Raw genomic sequence first — 8203 nt, 5'->3', positions numbered from 1 at the left:
CTTTTTAAACAATTCTGTCTCAATAAATACTTGATAAAAATTAAGTACTATATTCTTGCTGTTAGGATGAGTATTAATTTACTTTGAATTGTTGACTAATACTGACCTATAAATTAAAATAGGTTTCAAAATCTGTTCAATTAAACTGATAAACTATGTAAAATTATTTTGTGCTTTTTGTCCATAACTTCTGAAAAGTTATTATATTGTAAATTCCATATTTTCTAATAAGTCTCATCAGTAATAACTTTAGCATATTTTCTCTTGTCTTATTTTATATATCCACCTAATTTTTTGTTCATAAACAGATCATAACTAGTAATTATGGGATTTATTGTATTGTTATTGTAAATAAATTGGTATTATTAATAACTAAAATATATGATGACTCTATTTTCTTCTAATTTCTCATTATGTGTATATTATAAAATCAGAATTCACTGAAAAATTAGGGTCACACTGTGACCAATAAATGAACATATTTCAGAAGAGAAATGCAATTCCATCAATATTTGTACAAGGTTACTCCAAAACAATTTTCCAGTTATAACTAAGGTCACAAGAAAAGAAAGACATTTACTTTTTGTGATTTAAAATAATAAGTAATATTTGGCTAAATATAGATTCCCACAATTCAGAGACAATTAACTCAATGTCCAAAATTCAGAAGAATGTTTGTTTTCTTCTTTCAGGGTTCAAGAAACAATACTGACTTTGAAGCATACTAATTTGATCTTAGAACCATTTGACTTAAGAGAATAAACTACAATATTGGTTTAAAAAATAATCAATTGTTGATCACTAATTCTCAGTGGTGTCTGATGATGTAATATGTTTTTGGAAGAACCTGTACAGAAAGGAGATTTTCCTTCAGAACACTATCAATAAGGTTGTAGTAAACCTGGGTAATTTATAGAGAAAATACGTCTGTGTAGTTCAACCAAGGCTTGCATGAAATCCTGAAATCACGGTCCTTAGTGATGATCATTCTTTCATAAGAAAGGCCTAGCATTTGTGTTGGAAAAGTTCTTAAGATGATGTACATTTTAGTTCAACGCTAAACCTTGCTGCATACTGGAATATAGTGTTACATTATGAAAAATGCTGAACTAAACTACAAGTGCTGAGCTAAAATAGAAATTGTCCAATTTGATGACACTGACCTTGTAAGATAAGAATATCATGAAAAGATGGATTGATTATGACCACCAAGTTACTTTAGCCTGCTGTTTTAAGATTAGAATTTCAAATACTGTTTTGTTATGAGCATGTCCCACAGCCATTCCAGCCCCAAATGACACACAGAGACAGTGTATTAAATATAAAGCTGTTAGCCATGTGTCCAAAATGCTTTTTGTATCTATTTGAAAACAAATCCTTTTGTATGTATGTATGTATGTATGTACATACATATGTATATATTTACATACATACATATATATATAATTACCTACTATTTATATATTAAGCACATAGGAATGAAAAGAGAATCTATGTGAAACAAAGAGAGACTGACAATTCACTACTCAGTATCAGTTGGGTTTTATGAACTATTCATGTTTAAAAATTAACAGGAAATGACACAATAAATGCTAAAGTTGAAATTAAACATATTTATACCTATAAGTGGAATAATAAACTGTACTTAGAATCAAAGTAAAAGGTAATGAATTTAGAGACAGATGCCTACTGATATATAGTGTCAAGCCATGAATACCAGTTACTTTCTTTCATAAAAATATGGTCACATTGTTAAAAAAAAAAGCCTTCATCTGTCAGGTAGTTGTTAGTGCTGTTCACCCATTACCCCCATCTAGGGTAGAGATGTAGCTCAGTTAGCAGAAAAGATGTCACTTTATCCTCTTATTTTATAATAGACCCTGCAGTATTTGTTTTACCCACTTTGCCTCATTTGTTGAGCTCTGTGATTATTTACTTCTGAAATTACTTCAAACATATGAACAGAAAATATGATTGATTTAAAACATGGAATTTGGCAAGTGATTACACATAATATGCTATAATTACTTTCAGTGGAGCTTCTATGAATTTTTCATAAGGATAAGAAGTGCAGAGTAAGTAATTAATTGATGAAGGTTTTCTATTTACATAGTGAATATATTTATAACTTATGGATTGCAACAATTGTTCTGGTTGACTGAAATTATAATAAATATTCAAATGTTGTATAAATACATCATTAAAGTTATTAGGTCTCCTAAGTAAATTATGTGAATTGATTAAACCAACTATAATTATTTTTACTATGGCTGTTAAAATTCTAGCAAGGCTGAAAATTTTCTCTCCATGTTTATATATGAAGTATTTAGTTCAATATATATACATAAATAATATATATTTATCAATGATATGTAAATGTATTAAGACCAATATGAAATTTTAAAGCATCTGTCAGCTGAAAATAAGATTTTCTTTGGTTTAGAAAGAAATCCATTTTTAATCATGCATTAAAAGTTTTTTAACATACTTTATTTGCTGTTTATAAAGTGCCCTCAGATAAATGTGAAAGTTCATTATTTACAAGTTTTTTTTTTTACTTGCTAAATTTTAGATCAATCTTATTTATTGTTACATTCTAAGTGAGAACTTTTCTGCCTGGTGTTCAGTAGCATATATCCAGACCTTTCATGTATTCATTCCTGTCCATTTTTTCACCAACATTTTGTTTATGATACCATGTAATTCTGTGAAAGAATAAGACATTTCCATGTCATTGTTTATACTGCTGAGACTTTGACAGTATCACTCTTAACATCTACTTATGTTTGAAATTTAGAGACACAATGTGGACCAAATTTAATAAGAATTATAAGCTACAAAAAAAAAAAACACTTTAAACTTCATATTGATAAAGAAAATTGCCCTTGAGAGAAAATTTAGGGAATTCTTAAATTTTCTCGAGATACTATCTTAATAACACATGTATTTCCTAGTTTAATCTGGTCTTGTTTTCAAGTATGAAAAACACTGGTGATGAGAAACACTGGTGTTTTACTTTTCTATTGTTGTAGAAGATACTCCATGACCTACAAAACTCATAGAACACAGAGTTTTGGGGCCCCTTGCAGTTTTAGATGGAGAATCCCTGGCCATCATAGGTTTAGCATGACAGCAAACATATAGGCATGAAGTTGGAGCAGTAGATGAGAGCATATACATTAAAGCAACAATCATAGAGCAGAGACAACACGAACTGGATGGTATGGATTTTTGAAACTTCAAATCCCCCTCCAGTGATACATATCCTCCAAGATCCAAATTCCTAATTCTTCACCAACAGTTTCAACAACTGGAGACAAACATTCAAACATATCACCAAAATTGGAAAGTTAAAAACTGAAATATACTATTGTTTCATTTGATAGGTTGCAAGATTTGGCTTCCAAATGACTTTCATAATTATTTCCACTAGATCAGTCTGTCTTTTTTTATAATTAATTTTATTAAAATTAAAAACAACCTTATTTTACATAATATTTCTAGTTCTCTCTCCTGCCTGTCCTTCAACTCTCCCCACCCCATTACAACCCCATCCAGTCCTCAAAGAGGATGAGTCCTCCCATGGGGGATCATCAAATCCTGTCACATCATTTGAGGTAGGACTTAGCCCCCCCCTCCCTGTATGTAGACTGAGAGAGTATCCCTCAATAGGAAATGGGCTCTCAAAGTCCATACATTCACTAGGAATGAATACTGGTTCCACTGACAGAGGTCCAAGCCCCCCCGGATGACACCCACATTCAGGAGGCAGTGCATTCCCACTAGCAATGGAAGAGTGTTCCCCTTTCTGCACATCCTCTCCAGCATAAATTATCATTGGTGGTTTTCATTTTAGCCATTCTGAGAAGTGTAAGATGGTGTCCTTGAGTTGTTTCGATTTGTATTAACCTGGTGGCAAAGGATGTTGAGCAATTTCTTAAGTGCCTTTTAACCATTTGAGATTCCTCTATTGAAAATTCTCTATTTAGAACTGTACTCCATTTTTTAAAAGTTGGATTATTTAGTGTTTTGATGACTTGATTCTTGAGTTCTTTGTATATTTTGGAAATTATCCCTCTGTCAGATGTGGGGTTGGTAAAGATATTTTCCAGTTCTCTATGCTGCTGTTTTGTGTTGTTGACTGAGTTCTTTGCCTTATAGAAGCTTCTCAGTTTTAGAAGGTCCCATTTATTAATTGTTGATATTTGTGCTACTGTTGTTATTTTCAGGAAGTGATCTCCTGTGCCAATGCATTCAAGTGTATTTCCCAATTTCTCTTCTAAGATGTTTAGTGTGGCTGAATTCATGCTGACATCTTTGATCCATTTGGATTTAAGTTTTGTGCATAGTGATAGATATAGATCTATCTGCAATCTTCTACAATCGGCATCCAGTTATTCTAGCACTATTTGTTGCTGATGCTTTATTTTTCCCATGTAAAATTTTAGCTTTTTTGTCAACCCCAAGAAGATTTCATTACTATAACTTTAGAGCACAGCTTGAAGTCACGGATGGGATGGTGATGCCTCCAGAAGTTCCTTTATGGTTTATGATACAGAGCTGTTTTGGCTATCCTGTTTTATTTGTTTGTTTTTTGGTTTTCCACATAAGGTTGAGTATTGTTCTTACAAGGTCTATGAAGAATTGTGCTAGAATATCGATGGGGATTGAATTGAATCTATAGATTACTTTTGGTAAGATGGCCACTTTACACTATTGATCTTACCTATCCATGAGCATGGGAGATCTTTCCATTTTCTGATATCTTCTTTGTTTTTTTTTTCCTTAAAGATTTGAATTTCTTGTCATCTAGGTCTTTCCCTTGTTAAGCTAGTGTTACCCCAAGATATTTTGTGTTGTTTGGGCTCCTAGGCAGAACTTCTTAGGTCATTTATATAAGCTATCACATCGTCTTCAAATGGTGAAAGTTTGACTTCTTCCTCTCCAATTTGTATCCACTTGATCTTTGTTTTCTTTTTGCTCTAGATAAAAGTTTGGGTACAGTATTGAAGAGATATGGAGAGAGTGGACAGCCTTGTCTTGTTCCTGATTTTAGTGGAATCACATTGAGTTTCTCTCCAATTAGTTTGATGTTGGCTGTTGGCTTCCTATATATTGCCTTTATTATATTTAGGTATGTTCCTTTTATCCCTGATCTCTAAGCCCTTTATCATGAATGGGTGTTGAATTTCATAGGAGGCTTTTCCAGTATCTAGTGAGATGTTCATGTGGGTTTTCTTTTTCAATTTATATGGTGGATTACATTGACAGATTTTGATATGTTGAGTCATCCCTGCATCACTTGGCTGAAACCTACTTGAGTATGGTGAACGAATTTTCTGATACAACAACGGGATCATCGTCAAAAATCAGTTAAATGGTTAATAAAATAAAATAAAATCTTTTGTTTTAATTTATATATAATCACTTCTGGAACTTCATTGGTCTATGTAGCTTGTTTCATGCAAGTGTCAAGCTGAATGTGTTATTATAGCAGTATAGTATAATTTGTAAGCAGGTGTGGTCATCACCTAAAGCAATATTCTTTTTATTATTTTATTTTAAAACAGTATTTTCTCAATTTTACATACCAATCCCAGTTCTCCCTCCCATCCTGCACTCCCCACCTCCCCCCACAAAAATCTAGGGAAAAGTATCACAGATACAAAACAAGAGGACCAAACAGCTCATAGAACAAGCTGAGAGAGTTCCTGTGGCTCACAGGCATCCCTACACTGTAGAAGTTAAGTTTTAAGTAAATAAGTTGTCTAGGGAGAAGCAACATGAAATGGTTAGAAGCTTTCTAAAGAAAACAAAATCTGTGGGCATTATGCTTGCTTTCCAGAGAAAGGGGGCAGGATTTGTGATGGGTTACCTTGTGGGAAGGATCTGGGAAGATGTAAGGGGAAACTTTTTGATTAGAACATTCTTTGGGGAAAATATCCGAAAATACTTACTATTCTCAATTTGGTATTGAGTCAAAGCTCAAAATGACACCTTAATCTGAGAAGGTTCCGTAAATTATAACAGCTCATAATTACTGAATTAAATTCCCTAGTGGTAATAGGAAGAAAGAGCCACAGTTAATATCTGGTCATTGCATTTACTCAATTCAGCTTAATCCTATATTACAAATATCTATAATGTATGATTTCCCAGCTAATAATACACCATCATAGTTACCACTTCAAGGTAAACATTACGTTAAGTAGATTTCATGCTTTCCCTGTGTGGACTATATTTAAACATAATGAGTTTGAGATATTACTACCTAAAGTTTTTTATGAATTTAAGAATTCTCAACATATAATACAAACAATAAACAATAAACATGTTTACAAGCAATAAACATTAAGATAAACAAAGGTGAATATATGTAGTAGCCTACTTAGGCACCAGTGAACAATACAGCAACTGAGTGTCATTATAATGGGCATTTATTTATTTTATCACTCCTGGGATGTACTCTTTCTGATGGACTTTCATTCTGGTGATTGACAACTGCAGCCTCTCTACCTAGTCATTTTTTCTTTCCTCTGTTGCACATGTTCTTCCTCTATGGTTGTGAGTTCTGTCATACTGTAGCTATACACCCAAGACTTCTTTAAACTTCATTAGCTTTATTGTAGGATCTGTCTCCAAAGTCCAGATCAGTCATAGGGTTTCCATATAGGACTAGGAAAGCATAGTTCGATGCTTAGCATTTTGAATAGCCGAGAAAGATAGGGACTGTGTTGTGTGTGATAACTGCACTGTTATTTTAGATGAAATAACAAAACTCTTTCCATTAGATGCACAATTAGTCTCTTGCTGGCAGTCTATATTAAAAGCAAATCTTTCCCCTCAGTAAATAGGTTCATTTCCTCCAAAGCCCTCCTGTTAGTCTATGGACTATTAAGCACACCTCCTTCTGTTAGGGATAATATAAAAAAATTCATACAAAATGAAATTACATTCTGCACAATTTCTGCAAGAAATACCAGTATTAAAAATAAACTGATAACTGTCAACCTATTTCTCTGCACATAAAATGGTTCAAATAGATTGATTATTTCCTTGTACAAAAGCTAATAACTCTATTTTGAACTTTTCATAGATATCTTTTAATTAGAATGTGGAGTTACATTTACTGTGTTGATTAAATTGTTCACATGCAAAAAAAATAGCATGCTGAATGTTTGATAGGATTTGGAATCATTATCATAATGTATTTTCTTTCATTCTGGTATTGGGAAAAGTCATTGGCTGTGCAGACATAGCTATGCAAATGACATTGCATGGCTTCAGTGGTGTTCTCTAATGTCTGCTGGAGTGAAGTTTAGGCCTGAGGCATCCTTCACCTCTGAGGTAAGATCAGATTTGAATATAGATTTCTGGAAGGGGGATGTCTGGATGTCCAATTGGGTTATAAATGATTCCAACACAGTGGGAATAAAGAGCTTCTGGATTGCCTGGAGGCTCACTGAGGGCTTTAAGTACTTTCATTTCAGAAAAATATTCTGAAACTACAGCTACCATCAATGCGTTAAAATGATCACATTTCCATACCTTTTTCTTTTACATTTTAATCTGCACCAGAGAAACAATAGTAAATACTTCTTAGAGCCTTGGAGCTCATGAGGAAAATTGCCAGGAGCTTGTTTCTTAAGCATCTGAGCATTGTTTCATTGATATTAAATTTCAAAATCATCCTGAGATATAAACTGTTAAGGCTTTGTATATATTTTCATTCTAATGGTGGATCATTTACAACAATATTCTCTAAAATGTATCTATTATGTCTAATTTAAATTCTGAAAATTTCCTGTCTATCAGGAGGTGCATGGAAAGGTGAATAACAGATTTTTCAAATCCTTTTATTTTCTCTGAAGATATTAATATAATTCAAGTCCCTGTTTCTCCTGAACAAACTGATAGACAAGTTTTAAAAACAATAATCTTAGGGTTCCATTTTCCATGAGAAATTGATATTTACATTTCAAATCCAAGATGAGAATACTCCTATTAGAGTGTCCTACTGAGAAACAGTCATGTATAATGCACAGAGGGATACCAGGAGGAATCTTAACATACACTGCAATTTTTATTCCAGAACATATGACAACCTAATACAATGGTTTAAAGACTTACTCCCTCATACTGTGAAAACCACACCAGGTATGTTGAAGAATAAATGCATTTCTGTCTTATTCCTACTAGGTTC

The sequence above is a fragment of the Phodopus roborovskii genome, unplaced genomic scaffold, assembly GCF_943737965.1.
Source record: "Phodopus roborovskii unplaced genomic scaffold, PHOROB, whole genome shotgun sequence".
Lineage (NCBI taxonomy): Eukaryota > Metazoa > Chordata > Mammalia > Rodentia > Cricetidae > Phodopus > Phodopus roborovskii.
This window is presented reverse-complemented; position numbering follows the sequence as displayed.